Below are 18,800 nucleotides of genomic sequence, written 5' to 3'. Positions count from 1 at the left end.
GTTAGATTGGACATATGACACAACTTGATTGTTTGACAACTCTCACTACATTAAGGAAGTGCATAGATTATCAATTTTGAAGTGACTGAATTGTGAACACTATATTTATTTGACTCCCCTCCACATAAAGACTGGAGACTTTGTGACACACCCAATAATGTGTCCAATAATTTCCATGTGTTTTCTTCAATGAAATTTTGCAGGCTTAACATGTGCATTGTGGGTTTAGTTTGGCACCATAGATTCTCCACACCACCAATGTTAGGGACTCCTAAACTTGGTTCTAAAGTCCCTTGTCTCCATGCAAGCATGCTTACACATTGGCTAACACAACTACCTTATTTCTTCTCAGACAATTGATTGAGATTGGAGATTTTCACCTTGCATTATTACTTCATTTCTTTATTGTTCCATTTAGATCACGCATCCCAAATAGAAGGCTTTTGGTCTGAAACCCTATTGGAAGGATGTGAGGTTACACTTCAAAAAATTGTTAATGTCATACCACTTTGCCATAATTCTTACTGACCTCTATGAGTTGTTCTAACCTTCTTCTACAACATCGTATCTTTCTCCAAAATTTCAAGTGCATTTGGTGTGAAATAGTCAACTAATGATAGTCCCTCCTCTTCTTCTCCATATGAGGATGATTCATACAAGTGCTAATTTTCCACATTAACTAATCAGTGTATCCCCATGTATGGAGGTAAACTTGACTAGAATATGTTGCCAGTGTGTAGTGATTTCAAATGGTCCATATATCAATGACTTCAATGTCTTAATTGCCCCTTGCTATTACTCCTTACTAAGAACTAAACTTTCTCTCCAACATAGAGTCTATGATGAGTTGGCCATGGTGAAACTTTTATGTTTCATTCAATTCTTTTTGAACTACTCCTACACCTTCAAACGAATTTGCACCACTTTATTCGTTATTCATATATATTTTTTCTTATTCTCCCTTTTCTACTCTTAAAGAATTGAACTATTTGTTGGCAATGTGAATTGTTATCTCCTTCCCTAAGAGTTATTAATGTTGTTTCTTCGATCCTTGTGCTTTCACAAGGGCATATAGTTCTTGATCATGCATAAGGTATTTGAGCATTTTTCATAGAACAACTTGAAGTAACAAGGAAAATAACCATATAATAGCTATTCCTTATCTTAAATATAATGTATTTGTTTCCATATAATAAACATCGGAAGAAACAAAAAACACTTTATTTCTCAAATTAGTTGAACACATACTAACATGGTATTATAAATTATTATCATTTTAATGCAAAATTTAGTTGTTAAAATGCATCATAGTTTATTAAACATTGCCTTCAAATTAAGTTAATTCATAATTACGTTTCTATTTAATCACTCTAAATCAAAATAATTAATGATAATTTCATTTTACTAACCACAAATTAAATGAGTAAATATAAATTCACATAGAATCTAATAAAATAAATATATTCTAACATAACCCATGAAATTTAAACATGTAGATATATAAAACCTCCAATCTTCTAACATAAGTTCTAACCACTTGTAGCCACCACAATCCTCCCTCCCCCCCAAACTTTGACATGTGCATTCAAACTTTTGGGCCCTTGTTTCTTATCCAAGTTTCATGTTCATTGTTACTAACACTAGAATTCCTGATGTTGTGCATAATGCAATGCCTATCAGTTGCCTCCCCACTCAAATAAAATAAAATAATGCTCCTTTAATGATACTCCTTCAAAGTCTTTCAACTGGTCTTACGCCTACATCTCTTTCCTATATCTCGCCCATACCACTATAAAATCAATTAGCTTCCTAAAATAGAACCTACAATCCTTTGGAGGTATTGGAGTATTTGCTTTCATTGTCCATCTCTAGAACCAACTTTGGTGCCCTCTCAAAATCTAGGTTGAGGATAACATAATCACAATTCACCATTCAAATATGATGTGTTTTGTGAAGGATGATTTCAAGGAGATTGTTGTTACCGGTACACTTTAGCAGGGTTTTATCACCGCTTTTATGCTTTTCAATGTGCACAATACTAATTTAGTTTTATAGATACCTTTTATACCTATTATTCTCACCCTGATTCTGGGAACAGAGCTACTGCATATTGTTGCACCACTTGTATTAGAGGATGCTAGAGAAAATGTATCTTCTAGGTTCTTGTGTAGCTATATCATTTTTCCATTTTATGTACTTGTTACACAGATGGGGACAATGTCAAGGTAGTATTAAAGGGGAAGATAAATACACATAAATAGGCTCAACTAAGAGAATTGGTAGAAATGATTGACACAATTGACATTGGGTAGCTAGGTCATAAGAAATTCACTTATCCAATGAGGAAGATAACATTTAAAAGTGATTTCATGTGTATCAAATGTGGTGATGAACATCCAACTTTTAATTCTGAAAAGAAGGTATTGTTGTAGAGTGCAACAACGGATGCTACTAATGAACATGATTTATGTTTTGAAATCAGTATAGGTAAATAGCAGTATATATGAAAAAGAGTGAGTTTGTGATTCCTAATTAGTTTATTCAACCACTGGGTCTAGCAAACACTTATATGTCATGGTTAGCTAAAGGGTTGGAATACCTAGAAAATGTAAATGTTGAAAGAGGACTTGATAAGGAAGTTACTTGCTGAAAAAAGTCAGCCTTGGCTTCCAAGTCAGTTGGTTGGATAATTTATGTGGCATATTTGCCTCCTGTTATGAGAAATGAATTATTGATTAATCGTTTTAGTTATTTTGTTTGAATAAGTTAAGGCCAATAATTATGATGGACCATGTGACAAGTTCAAGCGAAGGTTATGTTTTGTAAAATTTAATGACATCCATTGTGTTATTCAAGAGATTACACATATGAATGGCTACATGTTAGGTGGCAAGATTTTACTTGTAAGGGTGGCATAATAAACTCATAGCTCTCAAGGGAAACCTAAAGAAGGTATTAATTATGATGAACAACAATGGCCAAATTTTCCTGTCCATTTTGGTGTTTATTCATAGCCATTATGTAGTTCTCCAATTAGGACTGTATCACCATTACCTTATAATCCTTATTCTGATAATAATGGTTCTGGTATGCAATCCCATACTGTCAAACTTTTTCAAGGATGTGTTTTCAAGATCCTACCAACTACTTCATATTACACAAGTGTCCATATGAATTTCCACTGCCTTCTCAAGAATCATCTAGTGGAAAGCAAGGACCAACTAAATCTCAATACGTGTTAGATTCCTCGATGTCAAAGTTAAATGTCCATTTGACTAATGCTATGAGCCATTTTTTTCAGGCCCAAACTAGTGAGGTAGTCACATGATTGTGAAAGCCATGCAGAGATCATGCACAAAGCTATGGGAATTTTGCAAGGAGGATCCAAGTAGAGTGACTTTATCTTTAAAACTGAGAATTGCAATTACATTATCTTCTTTATTAAAGCCATATTATGACTTTGGAATGAATGCAGTATAGTTGATCATCATTGTAGCAATTATGATGAGCATGCTTTAGGTGCCACAATTAGCAAGGGATTCAATTAGGCTCTAAGGAGCATCACAATTGGAGTTCTAGCTCTATCAAATGCACAACTTTCTTTATTAGTTGGGAAAGTGGCACAATCTGTCATTATAAACTTCAATATCTTTACAATTGGTGTAATGGCCCCCTTCACAAAGCTAGTTGGTATTTGAAAGAATATGAATATAGTTTGAGAGTGATGTTATTCACTTTCTCTCTCATAATAGTTTCAAACTACAAAGTAAAAACCTCCTCATGGGAAATTTAGGGTTTTCTTCTTTCCATGGTCACAATTGGTGAAGCTGGGCGCAATACTCTATCATTTCACATTCAAAGTTTTGGCCCTTTGTGGTTTTCTTCACTTTGAAATCATCCACCTTACAATCTAAAGAAGGTTTTTGAAAGTGAGCTTCTAGAGGCTAGCTTGGAGGTCATAACATTGGGGAGAAATATCGTCAATATGTAGCAGCCCAACATACCGAAACTAGTTCTAGAGAAAGTGCACCTAAGCATAGAGCACCTTCAAAGCCAAATTAAATATCAATCCTATAACCTATGCATTTCCAAAGCCAAAATTATAATGTCTCTTAAAATCATCCATGATCCTTCAACGATAAGAATAATGAGAAATCGAAACATAAATCTGCAATGAAAATATAATTAACTTTCATTATCTAGAGCCTAGATAAGCCAAATGAAGAGGAATTTTGTCTTGAACTATAAAACTTTCTACATATGATGATGTTGTGGAGCGAGTTGCACAACAATTTGGAATAGATGATCCTTCAGAAGCCAAACTTATGCGACCTTCCCTTATGCAAATCGCTACCGCAAGTAACAATCAAATCCCATCTCCTCTCTATCATTGTGTTATGTGACTAATCCCTTTACCATCTAGTTTCCCAAACTACAACTCCCTCATCCAATCGTAACACCCCTCAATTGCATCGAGATATAGCTCATCAACTCACAACTTATGTCATTAAATTATGACCTCACCTGTTGGAAATCACATCAAAATTCTCTTCAACACAAGCTCATTGACGATTCACCTCCTTGTAATGATTAAAGGGAGACTAAATGTCCTCTCTAGTTTTCCAAAAGAAAGAACATTGGGAGGAATATTGTTCACTCTCCCGATGTTGAGTCTTTCATTTTGAGTGAGAATATGATTCTTTGATTGGATCAACATCAGCTAGAGTTGATACTAGTGTTGATGGCGATGAAAATACATAGTTCAATCTTCTCCATGTCACATTAGAAATTTTTGATGGAACATGGCTCCAAATATACATATTATATGTGTCACCCCCCATCCATATTCTTAGGGTAAAGAAAAACACAAGCAAAGAAAAGATGGAATTACCTCCATGATTAGTACAATAATATGGTCTAATAGATTTCTCAAAATATCTATGGATTTCCTCATGAACATCCCTATGTAGAGAGAAAGTGTTAGGCCCCTATACAACTAGTGTAACCCCTTATTGTTATTAGTGCAACCTCCTTATTATATTTTTGTGCCCATGTAGCCCCCATATTGTTATTATTGTGCCCCATATAAGCCCACTATTGTTATTATCGTGCCCTTACATTATTATTGTTATGTCGGCTTTGATTATATTATGACCCCTTAGACTCCTATATATAGAAAGGAGGTCTTTTCATTTGTATCATCTAAGAATTGTTCATTTGTGTAATGTAAAGGAGGTTTCCCCCTCGAAGAGGCTGAATTCTAAGGCATTTATCTCTCTTTTATATCTTTTTGTGAATTGGTTTCATAACATTTGGAATTAAAGCTTTGGATTCTAGGGTTTCACTACTCCAAACAGGTTATCGTGGAATGTTCACAATAATTGTTTCGCTACGAAGTTTCAGAAGCTAAAAACAAAACCCATTTGATATGAAATCGGTTTGAACCTCGGGTCCAAATTTAAGATCTTGTCTCACTATATTTTTGGAGATATGATTTGAGGAAGTTAGGTTTTTTGCAAGCTCCAGAATTTTATCTCAAACAGGTTATCATGGAATTTTCACTATAAATTTTTTTCTACGAAGGTTCGGACTCTAAAATTAAAACCCATTTGAACTGCAATATGATGAAACTCGGACCCGAATTTCACATCTTGTTTTGCTATATGTTCGGTGATACAATCTAAGACATTTAGGGTTTCTGCAGGCTCCCGAATTACATCCTAAAACAATCCAAGACATTTAGGGTTTCTGCAAGCTCCCGAATTACATCCTAAACAGGTGACCTTGGAAAAATCATCATAAATGTCTCTCTGAGCACCAGATTGAAATTTTGTAAGAAGCTACAAAACTAGCATGGACTTTAGTTTTTTGTGTATTGGCTTCAGGTCCTAAGGTTGAAACAGTGACACATGGTACTTCGTACAAGTGCGCTCTACTGAACCAGTCTATAATCAGGTCATTGTGGGATATTTGACATAACTCTGCTTTGCAGAATCCCGTATTGATCAGACTTGCAAGGTTAGAAAGAGCACCCAAAGGTCTACTGTAGGACGTAATTCCAGAACTTGGAGATCTGAAATTATAGAGTTACATTCGTTTCAAGATGGAGCTCCTAAAATCAAGAAAAGGCTATATGAGGAAGTTTGATGGCAAGGATCTTGTAAATTGGATACTACAGACGGAGCAATATTTTGATTTACTTGAGGTGAAACTGTTACAAAAGGTATGTATTGCATCTTCATATTTAGAACCAGATCAATTTTTATGGTATAATGGGATTTTCTCTCGTAAACCACTTGTTATGTGGTCAATTTTCATGGAGAAAATGATAGCACATTATGAGGATACAAAGAGCAACACTTTCTTTAGCCAATTGATAAATCTCAAAAAAAAGTGTTCAATGGAAGAGCACATTGAGGACTTTCAAAAATTGAATACAAGGGAAAATGATATTCCAAAGAAGCAGAGGATTGATGTCTCCATAGGGACTTTAAAGGATAACATTCAACATGAGGTTCATCTTTGGGAACATGATTCAATGGAGAAGGCATTTAAGTTGGCAAGAAAAGTGGAAAGAAAAATTATGGAAACAAGGAATTCTACCCCTCACAACTATAAAGAGGGAAGTGTTGCTTCTCCTAGCGTTCGACAACCTACAAGGTTGACACCACAACAATTGGAAGAAAAAAGAGCAAAAGGGCTTTGTTACAATTGTGATAAAAAATACACTAAAGGTCATAAGTGTGCTGAGAAGAAATTATTTTACATAGATTGTGAAGAGGAGGAAGAAAAGGATCAAGAAACATCAAAAGAAGAGGATATACACCAGGAACCAACCCCAGATAAAGAAGAAATGAATCCAACCATATCTTGTAAAGAATTGGAAAGAATTACCACTCCTCAAACTCTCAGGATAGAAGGATATATCAAGAAGAAAAAAGTAATAGTGTTGATTGATTCAGGCAATACCCATAATTTTATTCATTGCAAGATAGCCAAGGAATTGAATTGCTTCCTATATCTAGCACTAGAGTTTCAAGTGATGGTTGCAGGTGGAGGTACCATAAATTGCTTTGGAAAGTGCCATAATATCAAGTTGTCCATGGGAGAATATGTATTGAATAGCCCAATGCTTTCCATTCCGATGTGTGATGCTGATATTGTACTAGGTGTCCAATGGCTACACTCCTTGGGTACAATAGATTTTAACTTTCAAGAACTTCTCATGAAATTTTCTTTGGAAGGAAAGGAAGTTGAATTAAGGGGTATCACAGGGAAACCGGGAAAGATAATCAGCTCTAACGAACTAACAAATCTTCTAAAGAAAGAAAGAAGAGGCGTAATTGCACAATTATATTCGCTAGAGGTTCCCACATCAAAATCATCTATTTCTCCAGATCTCCAAAAAGTATTGGACAAACATTCTAAGGTATTGGAGACTCCCAAAGGCCTCCCACCTATTCTTGATCATGATAATTCTATTCATTTGATTCCAGGAAGTGTTCCTCCAAACATCAGGCCTTAAAGATATCCCTATGCCCAAAAGAGTGAAATTGAACGTATGGTTGTAGAAATGCTAGAGGTTGGTATAATTCAACCTAGTGTAAGTTATTTCTCTACTCTAGTAGTATTGATGCACAAGAAGGATGGGTCATGATGCATGTGTCTGGATTATAGAGAGCTCAACAAACTCACTATTAAAGATAAATTTTCCATTCCTGTCATTGATGAAGTATTGGATGAATTGCATGGATTAATTTACTTCACCAAGTTGGATCTTCATTCAGGATATCATCAAATAAGAATGAAGACTGAAGACATTCCGAAAACAACATTATTGAAGAAAGATGCATTTTCATGGACTCCAAAAGCAACGAAGGCCTTTGAACATCTTAAAGAGGCAATGTGCCAAGCACTGGTCTTAGCTACACCAGACTTCACAAAAACCTTTATTGTGGAATATGATGCATCAAGAAATGGAATTGGTGATGTTTTAACGCAAGAAGAAAGACCCATTGCTTTCGAAAGTCATCCAATCAAAGGAAAGTATTTACACAAAGCTATTTATGAGAAGGAAATGTTGGCAAGACTACATGCACCTAAAAAATGTCGATCTTACATAATGAGAAGATCCCAGTTCAAACAACATTGCTAGAACTTGATGAGGAAGGAAAAATCATATTGGAACCTGGAGCAGTCACAGAAACAAGAACTTGATAGCTACGAAATCAATCAATTTCACAGTATCTCATCAAGTGGAAGAACTTACACGCTAAATATTCCACATGGGAGGACAAGAAGTTTATACAGAAGCATCCATAACTACTCAATTATTGAGGACAACACTTTCTGAAGGAGAGGGGCATGTTAGGTCCCTATACTACTAGTGTAACCCCTTATTGTTATTAGTTCAACCCCCTTATTATATTGTTGTGCCCATGTAGTCCCCATATTGTTATTATTGTGCCCCATAGAAGCCCGCTGTTGTTATTATCGTGCCCTTACATTATTATTTTTATGTCGGCTCTGATTATATTATGACCCCTTAGACTCCTATATATAGAAAGGAGGTCTTGTCATTTGTATCATCCCAGAATTGTTCATTTGTGTAATGTAAAGGAGGTTGCCCCCTCGAAGAGGCTGAATTCTAAGACGTTTACGTTAGGCCCCTATACTACTAGTGTAACCCATTATTGTTATTAGTACAACCCCCTTATTATGTTGTTGTACCCATGTAGTCCTCATATTGTTATTATTGTGCCCTTACATTATTATTGTTATGTCGGCTCTAATTATATTATGACCCCTTAGACTCTTACATATAGAAAGGAGGTCTTGTCATTTGTATCATCAAAGAATTGATCATTTGCGTAATGTAAAGGAGGTTGCCCCCTCGAAGAGGCTTATTTATAAGGAGTTCATCTATCTTTTCTATATTTTTGTGAGCTGGTTTCATAACATTTGGTATAAGAGCTTTGGATTCTAGGGTTTCGCTGCTCCAAATAGATCATCGTGGCATTTTTGCTATAACTTTTTCGCTACGAAGTTTCAGAAGCTACAAGAGAAGAATCGGTCTAAACCTAGTGCCTGAATTTCAGATCTTTTTGCGCTACATTTTTGGAGATATGACCTGAGGAAGTTGGGGTTTGGTGCAATCTCCAGAATTTCATCTAAAACAGGTCATAATGGAATTTTCGCTATAACTCTTTCGCTATGAAGTTTCAGAAGCTAAGAAAAAAACCCATTTGAGACGAAATCGTTCTAAACCTCGACTCTAAATTTCAGATCCTGTCTCGCTATATTTTTGGAGATATAATTTGAGGAAGTTAGGGTTTTTGCAGACCCCCGAATTACATTCCAAACAGGTCACCTTGGGAAAATCGTCATAACTTTCACTCTGAGCATCAGATTGAATTTTCGTAAGAAGTTGCAGAAAGAAAATGGACTGTAGTTGTTTTGGTATCATTTTCAAAACCTAAGGTTGAAACAGTTACTTGTGGCACATCGTACAAGTTCGATCTACTGAAACAGTCTATAATTAGGTCATTGCCGGAGATTGAGAATAAATCTTTCTTCAGGATGCGATCAAACTTGCAGAGTTGGAAAGAGGACTCAGAGGGCTACTACAGGTCACGATTTTAGAACTTAAACATCCAAAAGTACAAAGTTACAATCGTTTCAAGAGCGAGGTCCTAAAATCAAGAAAAAGCGAGATGAGGAAGTTTGATGGCAAGGATCTGGTAAATTGGATACTACAGATGGAGAAATATTTTGATCTACATGGTGTACCACTGTTACAAAAGGTATCTATTGCATCTTCATATTTAGAACCGGATCAATTTTTATGGTATAAAGGGCTTTTTTCTCGTAAACCACTTGTTACGTGGTCAGTTTTCATGGAGGAAATGATAGCACATTATGAGGATACAAAGAGAAACACCTTCTTTAGCTAATCGATAAATGTCAAACAAGAAAGGCCTCTTAATACTACTAGTGTAACCCCTTATTGTTATTAGTACAACCCCCTTATTATATTGTTGTACCCATGTAGTCCCCATATTGTTATTATTGTGTGCCATAGAAGCCCACTATTGTTATTATTGTGCCCTTACATTATTATTGTTATGTTGGCTCTGATTATATTATGACCCCTTAGACTCCTATATATAAAAAGGAGGTCTTGTCAATTGTATCATCCAAGAATTGAGGAGGTTTCCCCCTCGAAGAGGCTTATTTCTAAGGCGTTCATCTATCTTTTCTATCTTTTTGTGAGTTGGTTTCATAACAGTTTATCTCTCTTTTCTATATTTTTGTGAGATAATTTCATAACAGAAAGTGTTGGGTGTGGAGCATGATTATTTAGAGGTCTTTGTTTCAGCCGGATGTATACCCCAGGAAGTTTGTACACTCCTCCATGTGGGGGGGTACGGGGGGGCTTGTCCCCCCTGTGGTGGTTCGGGGGGGCCGATCCCCCCTGACTGGGGGGTCCGGGGGCTAGCGGTTTCGGGGGTAGCGCCCCCGAAACTAAAAACGGATGTAAAATTGCCTTGTAAAAGTATAGTAATTTCTAGTCAATCTAGGCCGTTCATTAGGCGGATGATCTGATGGTAGAACTTATGTTTAGTTTAGGGTTTTTCTCCCTAGAAGGAAACCCCTCTCTTTGTATGAGGGCATTGTATTGAGGCTATGTAATATGATGTGTATTCTCCGAGTGAGAAACAAAGAGGTGAGATTGTGAGAGAAAACGGAGGATATTACAGTGGATCTGCTGTAGGTTATGTCTCTTTATTTTGTTGGATAATATAAAGGAAGGATTGGTTGTTCGGGGTGGACGTAGCCCAAACTAGGTGAACCACGTATATCTGTGTCTCTCTGGTTTTATGCGTTTTCTGTGTTTATATTTATGCAATATTCTACGTGTTCCATTGCTCTGTAATATATCATTTTCTAACAATTGGTATCAAAGCCGAAGGTCTATTTGGCTGACAAACTCGCAGGAGAGAAGGCTTCCTGGTTCGAGTGGGAGCAATGGTGGAACATGGTAAGTTTAGGGTCGAGAAATTTAATGGCCAAAACTTCTCGCTGTGGAAGATGCAGATGGAAGATTATCTGTATCAAAAAGATCTGTACCTACTATTGGGTGGAAAAGCAAAGATGCCAACGGGTATGACAGATGAAGAATGGAACCTTCTCGGTAGAAAAGGCACATGGAACAGTATGGTTATGCCTCGCAGCATCGGTCGCCTTCAACATTTCAAAGGAAACAATGACAGAGGGTTTGATTAAGGCGTTGGTGAAACTATATGAAAAACCATCCGCCTCAAACAAGGTATTTCTTATGAAATGGTTATTTAATATGCAGATGTCGGAAGGTGGATCTATTGCAGACCATTTAAATGATTTTAATACTGTTACAAGTCAGTTAATTTATGTAGGGGTAAACTTTGATGATGAAGTTAGAGCTATGTTATTCTTGTGATCATTGCCAGAAAGTTGGAATGGTTTAGTAATGGCCATTAGTAACTCTGTTTCTGGATCTAGTACTTTAAAGTTTGATGATGTTGTTGGTGCTATCCTTAGTGAGGAAATGCAACGAAAAAACTTCGATGAGACATCGGGTAATTCTTTTAGTGCAGAGTCTAGGGGAAGAAAAATGGAAAGAGGAAAGAGCTCAAGATATCGTAGTAAATCAAGGAAAGGCAAATCCAAGTCCAGATCGGGGATAGTGTGATGGAAATGCGGAAAGAAAGGACACCTAAAGAAAGACTGTAGAACTCAGAAGGGAAAAGAAGGAGATGCACAACAAGAAAACAATCATGAAGCAAATGTGACAGGTGAGGTGTTACAAGATGCTTTGATTCTTTCTTTCAAAAATATTACTGATTCTTGGGTGGTAGATTCAGGGGCCTCATTCCATGCCACACCTGATAAGAAATATTTTCATGACTATGTTCAAGGAGATTTTGGACAAGTCCATTTGGGTGATGATAAACCCTATAAAATTTTTGGAATGGGTAAGGTTCTTGTAAAATAGCAGAATGGAAACCAATGGCTACTAAAGGAGGTAAGGCATGTTCCAGATCTGAAGAAAAATCTGATTTCAATAGGGCAGTTAGGCGGTGAAGGTTGTGTGACAACTTTCACAGATAAAGCTTGGAAGGTCACCAAAGGAGCCCTGGTAATAGAAAAAGGTGAAAAGGTTGGTACATTGTATTTATGCAATGGTATTTCTAACTCTGTTAATGCTTTAACTTCCAAAGAAGCAGATGCAACATTATGGAATCATAGGCTTGGACACATGAGTGAGAAGGGGATGAAGATTCTTCACTCAAGGAATTTTTTGCCGGGTTTGAATAATGTTGATTTGGACTTTCGTGAGAATTGCATTTATGGAAAACATAAGAGAGTCAGATTTCTTAGAGTTGGGAAAGAAAAGAAGAGTGAAAAATTAGAGCTTGTGCATACAGATGTATGGGGACCTGCTCAGGTATCATCTCTCAGTGGCTCTTGTTATTATGTTACTTTTATTGATGATGCAACTAGGAAAACTTGGATTTATTGTATTAAGAATAAATATGATGTATTTGATACTTTCAAGAAATGGAAAGCTTTGGTTGATATTGAGATAGGAAAGAAATTGAAGTGTCTCAGATTAGACAATGGAGGTGAATATTGCAGCAAAGAGTTTGATAGCTACTGTTCAGAGCATCAAATTTGCAGAGAGAAGACAGTTCCAAGAACACCACAAGGAAATGGTGTGTCAGAAAGGATGAACATAACATTCATGGAGCGTGCAAGGTGCATGAGATTGCATGCAAGATTGCCTTTAAAATTTTGGGTAGATGTTTTAGATACTATTGTTTATCTAATAATCAGAGGGCCTTCAAGTTCCTTGGATGGTGGTGTTCCAGAGGAAGCATGGACAGGTAAAAAGGTAAACTACTCCTTTTTAAATCCTTTTGGTTGTGAGGCCTTTGTCCATATTAATAAAGAAAATAGAAAAAAGATTGAGGCAAAATCAAAGAAATGTACCTTTATTGGATATGGTGTTAATGATTTTGGTTATCGCTTATATGATTATGAAAATCACAAAATCATTAGGAGTAGAGATGTAATATTCAATGAAAAGGTCTTGTATAAGAATCAGTTGCAGGAAAAGAAACAGGAAAAGAAAACAAGGAATACACAATTCTTGATGAGATCATTGAAAAATTAAAAGTGCCTGAAAATAATAATAATCAACAACCACCACAACAGCAAAAACCACTACAAACACCTGAAAGTGGTGTTAGAAGATCTACCAGGATAAGTATACCCCCTGAACGATACTCTCCTTCATTATATTTATTGTTGATTGATTCTAGTGAACCTGAATGTTATGAAGAAGCAATGCAAGTTGAAAGCAGGAAGAAGTGGGAGCCAACCATGGAAGAAGAGATGGACTCCTTAATGCATAACCAGACTTGGGACTTAGTCATGTTGCCTGCAGGTAAAACTACATTGCAGAATAAATGGGTTTACAGGCTGAAGGAAGAAGATGGAGGAAAACAGAGGTACAAATCTAGACTTGTGGTGAAGGGGTTTGCACAAAAGAAAGGTATTGATTTTGATGAAATATTTTCTCTTGTTGTTAAAATGACTTTAATCAGAACTATTTTGAGTCTTGTATCAGCTGAAGGTTTGCATCTTGAGTAGTTAGATGTAAAGACAACCTTTCTCCATGGGGATTTGGAGGAAGAGATATATATGCAACAGCCACAAGAATATGAGGTGAAAGGGAAGGAGAAACTAGTGTGCAGGTTGAGGAAGAGCTTGTATGGCTTAAAACAGGCTCCAAGGTAGTGGTATCTAAAATTTGACAAGTTTATGTTTGAACACGGTTATACTAGATGTCACTCTGATCATTGTGTTTATTTGAAAAAGCAAAATGATGGCAGCTATATTATATTGTTATTGTATGTAGATGACATGCTTGTTGTAGGGTCTAACATGCAGGAAATAAATGTGCTCAAAAGAAAATTGGCAAATTCATTTGCAATGAAGGATTTAGGAGCTGCAAAACAAATCCTTGGTATGAGAATAACTAGAGATAGGAAAAATCACAAATTAACATTGTCTCAGAATGAGTACATACAAAAGGTGTTGAAAAGATTTAATATGCACAATGCAAAACCAGTTAGTACACCTTTTGCTAGCCATTTCAAACTTAGTAAGGAAATGTGCCCAAAGACCCAAGAAGACATGGATTATATGTCTAAAGTTCCATATGCATCAGCAGTTGGAAGCTTAATGTATGTAATGGTCTGCACAAGGCCTAATATTGCACATGCAATGGAGTTGTAAGTAGGTACATGAACAATCCAAGAAAGGAACATTGGATGGCAATGAAATGGATTCTCAGATATTTGAAAGGTATCACAAATCAAGCATTATGCTTTGGTGGTTCAAACATTTCTCTACAGGGATATGTTGATGCAGATATGGCAGGTGACAAAGATAACAGAAGGAGCAATGCAGGATATGTATTTACTGTAGGTGGAATAGTTGTTACTTGGGTTTCAAAAATCCAAAGTGTTGTTGCACTTTCAACAACAGAAGCAGAGTATGTTGCTGCTACAAAGGCTAGTAAAGAAATGATTTGGTTACAAAGGTTTATGGGTTAATTGGGTAAGAAGCATGATATGGGCACGTCATACAGTGATAACCAAAGTGACATTCATCTTGCAAAGAACTCAGCATTTCATTCCAGGACTAAACACATATAGCTCAAGTACCATTTCGTACGATCAGTGTTGGAAGATGGAGAGTTGAACCTGGAAAAGATACACATTAGCCAAAATCCTGCAGATATGCTATCAAAAGTTGTAGCCAGGGAGAAACTGAGAATATGCTCAGTTTCAATTAGTCTTCAAGGATGACGATGAAGATGAGAAACAGCTGGGTCCAAAGAGGAGTCATTGTCCAGCAAATGAATCAGCGGTGGAGTTGCTACAATCATTCTCCAAGTGGGAGATTGTTGGGTGTGGAGCATGATTATTTAGAGGTCTTTGTTTCAGCCGGATGTATACCATAGGAAGTTTGTACACCCCTACACGCGGGGGGGTGCGGGGGGGAGTTGTCCCCCCACAGGGGTTCGGGGGGGCTGATCCCCCCAGCTGGGGGGTTCAGGGGCTAGCGGTCCCCCACCGGGGATTTCAGGGGTAGTGCCCCGAAAGCTAAAAATAGATGTAAAATTGCCTTGTAAAAGTATAGTAATTTCTAGTCAATCTGGGCCGTTCATTAAGCGGATGATCTAACGGTAGAACTTATGTTTAGTTTAGGGTTTTTTTTCCCTAGAAGGCAACCCCTCTCTTTGTATGAGGGCATGTATTGAGGATGTGTATTCTCTGAGCGAGAAATAGAGAGGTGAGACTGTGAGAGAAAATAGAGGATATTACAGTGGATCTGCTGTAAGTTTTGTCTCTTCATTTTGCTGGATAATAGAAAGGAAGGACTGGTTATTCGGGGTGGACGTAGCCCAAACTGAGTGAACCACGTATTTCTGTGTCTCTCTGGTTTTATGCATTTTTTGTGTTTATATTTATGCAATATTCTATGCGTTCCATTGCTCTGTAATATATAATTTTCTAACAGAAAGTCACTTCCAAGATTCCATGGATATGGGGATTTAGCCATGTGAAATATTTTTTTCTTTATGGAATTTACCAAGAGTAGTGTCATTAAGTCTGAAAGGATATAGTAGGGATTAATTCATACTCCTTACGAAAGAGAATTTCATGTCTTTTGTAGAGTTTCTTGAGGCATTTTATACATGATGGAATTATCATTCTAAAAATTGGTTTCTTGTTGTTCAAGAGGTTAACAAAGTTTGTAGGCAGTAAAGGCTCATTGAATAAGGACTTGAAGAGTGGTAAAATAATATAACCTAGGTGAAGAGAAAGTGCACTATCAATTTTGAATCATAATTATTTGTGAGAAGTTTTGGGTCATTACCCCACTTACAACAAAACCTTTTGGGTGCCATCAAGGAGGTATACAATTCAGATTCTTTGGGTATGCCACATGAAAATGAAAATTGTAAAAAAAGTCGCTATGACTCAAAAATTACATAATAGACCTAGATGAGGCCAAAGATTATATTTTTGTTTCTAATGATAACCATGCCACCACTATAGCATCAATTTGATCCAATTGAATAGTTATATGTTTTAGTGTTACATCCTTCAACTTATTGTAGATGTTTTGGACTCCAAATTGCTAGTAGTATACTAAGTTAATCTTCGTAGTAAAAGATACCATGAAATAAAGAGAAGGTCAATGACATGGAATCATATTCTAACAGATTATAGATACTCAAAGGAAATGGTTCACAATTGTTTCATGTTTTCAACCTTATTTTTGTACAATTGCTTTAGAAATACTCCATGGTATATCATAATGTACATGCAACATCGCTACAAATTTGGAGAAGGTTTCCCTTGCTATACTTTGTGAAGGTTTAGTGAGAACATCGAATACTATTTTCCTACATAAGGTGTTGCTATATTAAAGTTTTAACATGATAAATTAAATTATGAGACTTTTCTCTCTGGATATATCAACATTTTAGCAAGATTTTTGTGACAAAGTGGAAGTTGGGGTAGGATATTGCATGTCACTAAATTCCACCTAAATAACATACTTTATGAAAGACTCCCTCCTAAGATAAACTTGCTACAAAAGGGGAAGAACCTATTGAATATATAGAACACAAATATACTGGAGTTCTGGGAGTATCCAGTTACCAGGGTGATGCCTAGAGCCAAAAAAATGAGGTAGATATGCATAATGATGAAAATCTGAAAATATGTTCAAGAAGCATTCATACACAAAATGTGTATAGGCAACAATATGTGTTGGGGATGATTTTATGTAGTTTATTCTCATGAAGGAGGACTCGTGCTTCTGTAGAAGAGTATCTTTTTTAGTGACCCTTGAAGTATTGGAGTATGATCTTTACACTATAACACCAATAACGAATTTGGAAACAACTATTTCATTTGCTCCACTAGGTCTGATTGATATGTTCAATGATGGGGGGGCTATTAAGACATTTGTCTATGATATAAGGGGAAATGAAGCAGGACTAGCGACTCCAGTAATGAATATATAAGTGCTTGGTAGGGTCTTTAGTCACATACTTTTCTTTTGATCTCACCCTTGACCTTTTGACTGTGATGTTTCCAAAACATATCGAAATTCCGCAACTTGTTAGTATCCTATAGTCATAGTAGTCTGAAAATAAGTTTTATTTTTCAAATTATTTGGCAAATGTGTAAAAGGTTAGGCTTTGATCTTATAGAGATCAAGCTATTGGTTTTATTATAGAATAAAGTTCCATTATTGAATGTAATTGTGTCAAAGTGTGTGAAGGGTCCCTTGGGTCAGTTAGAATGTCTAATCTCAATCAGCCATGACATCATTTTGGTACAATAGTTAGGAGGACAACGTATTACTTCTGACAAGTGTTGTGCATTCATCATTCAAGTTCAAATGTAATCATCGCTAATCAAATCACATGCAACCACCTTGGGAATTCAAATGCATGGTTATTCTTTAGAAATACTTTAGAGGCCTTTCAGTTCTCCATCAAAAGCTTGCTATATGGTGATTAGAGTTTTTTGTGCAAAGGAGGTAGGGGAGGCACTGCACCTGTGTTTTTAATTCTGCCATTATGACTAAGCAACATTTTAGCTGTTGTTTTGGGATTGAGAGATCATTTTTGGTTGAAAGAGGTTGTATAAGGGGGTTATGTGTTATTTGAAGATTTCTTGAGAGTGTAATCAATCAGACTCAAGAAACCATGAAACTTTGTTTAAAGAGCAGCTTAAATAGCATTTTTTGTATTTGGCCAAGCATTAGAGTTAGGGTTTTGATGGAAATCAAGAATTTGTCATCTTTCTAGTGAGTGGAGGTTTGAAAAGAGGTATCAAGAATGTTGACATCATCAACAAGTTTTTTATCTGGTTTAGAAATCTCAGTGTTAGTCGAGACTCATGGTGGATAGGTTGCAACGTGCTTTCACAAGCACTGTGCTTTTGTTGTAGGGTGAAATTTTGAGAGTTGGGAAAGAAGGTTTCTAGAGGGGAAGTTGATGATGTCCAGACCATTTCACACATGTACCAGTCATCAACCATCAACCATCACTCCGTTGCACAACTGTGTTGCGCTTTTGTGGTAAGAAGAGATTTAGAAGTTTTAAGGTTTTTGTATGCTCTAGAAGTTTTCTCATGGGTTTGAAAATTGTATAGACTATTCCATGCCATTCTAGTACCCTCAGCATGTCAGATGATGGTTGGAGATAGTATAATCTTGGAGCGTTGCGCTTCTGTACTGTGCTTTCACATAGTCAACATATTTTCACCATATCGCTTAAACCTTGTACCTTTTACCATGAAATTTTTATAGTATATGAATGGGGGTGAGATGAATAAGCTCACTTGATTTTAGGTCAAAATGATTCACGCTTTTCAAGAAATGAGCCACCATCATGTACAACGATTTTTGGATTTTCTCGTGAGCCGTGAGTTGTATTTGGCTCAACATTTGTGTGGAGAAGGGTTATAATGATATTAACTTTCTATCAAAAAATCAGCTCAATCCAGTTTACCGTTTAGGAGATATTCAAAAAATACAAGTGTTGCACTTCCCTGTTGCTTTTTTGTGTTCTGTTGAATTAGGAAGTTGCACAACACCGATGTTGTGCTTCCACACAATCATCCTTTTGACCGAGATTTTCATGCCAAAACTTCTTGTAATTT

This window comes from Pinus tabuliformis, chromosome 6 (genome assembly GCF_031772625.1).
Source record: "Pinus tabuliformis cultivar Carrire ecotype Pingquan chromosome 6, CPIR1, whole genome shotgun sequence".
Lineage (NCBI taxonomy): Eukaryota > Viridiplantae > Streptophyta > Pinopsida > Pinales > Pinaceae > Pinus > Pinus tabuliformis.
Note: the sequence above shows the minus strand (reverse complement) of the source record.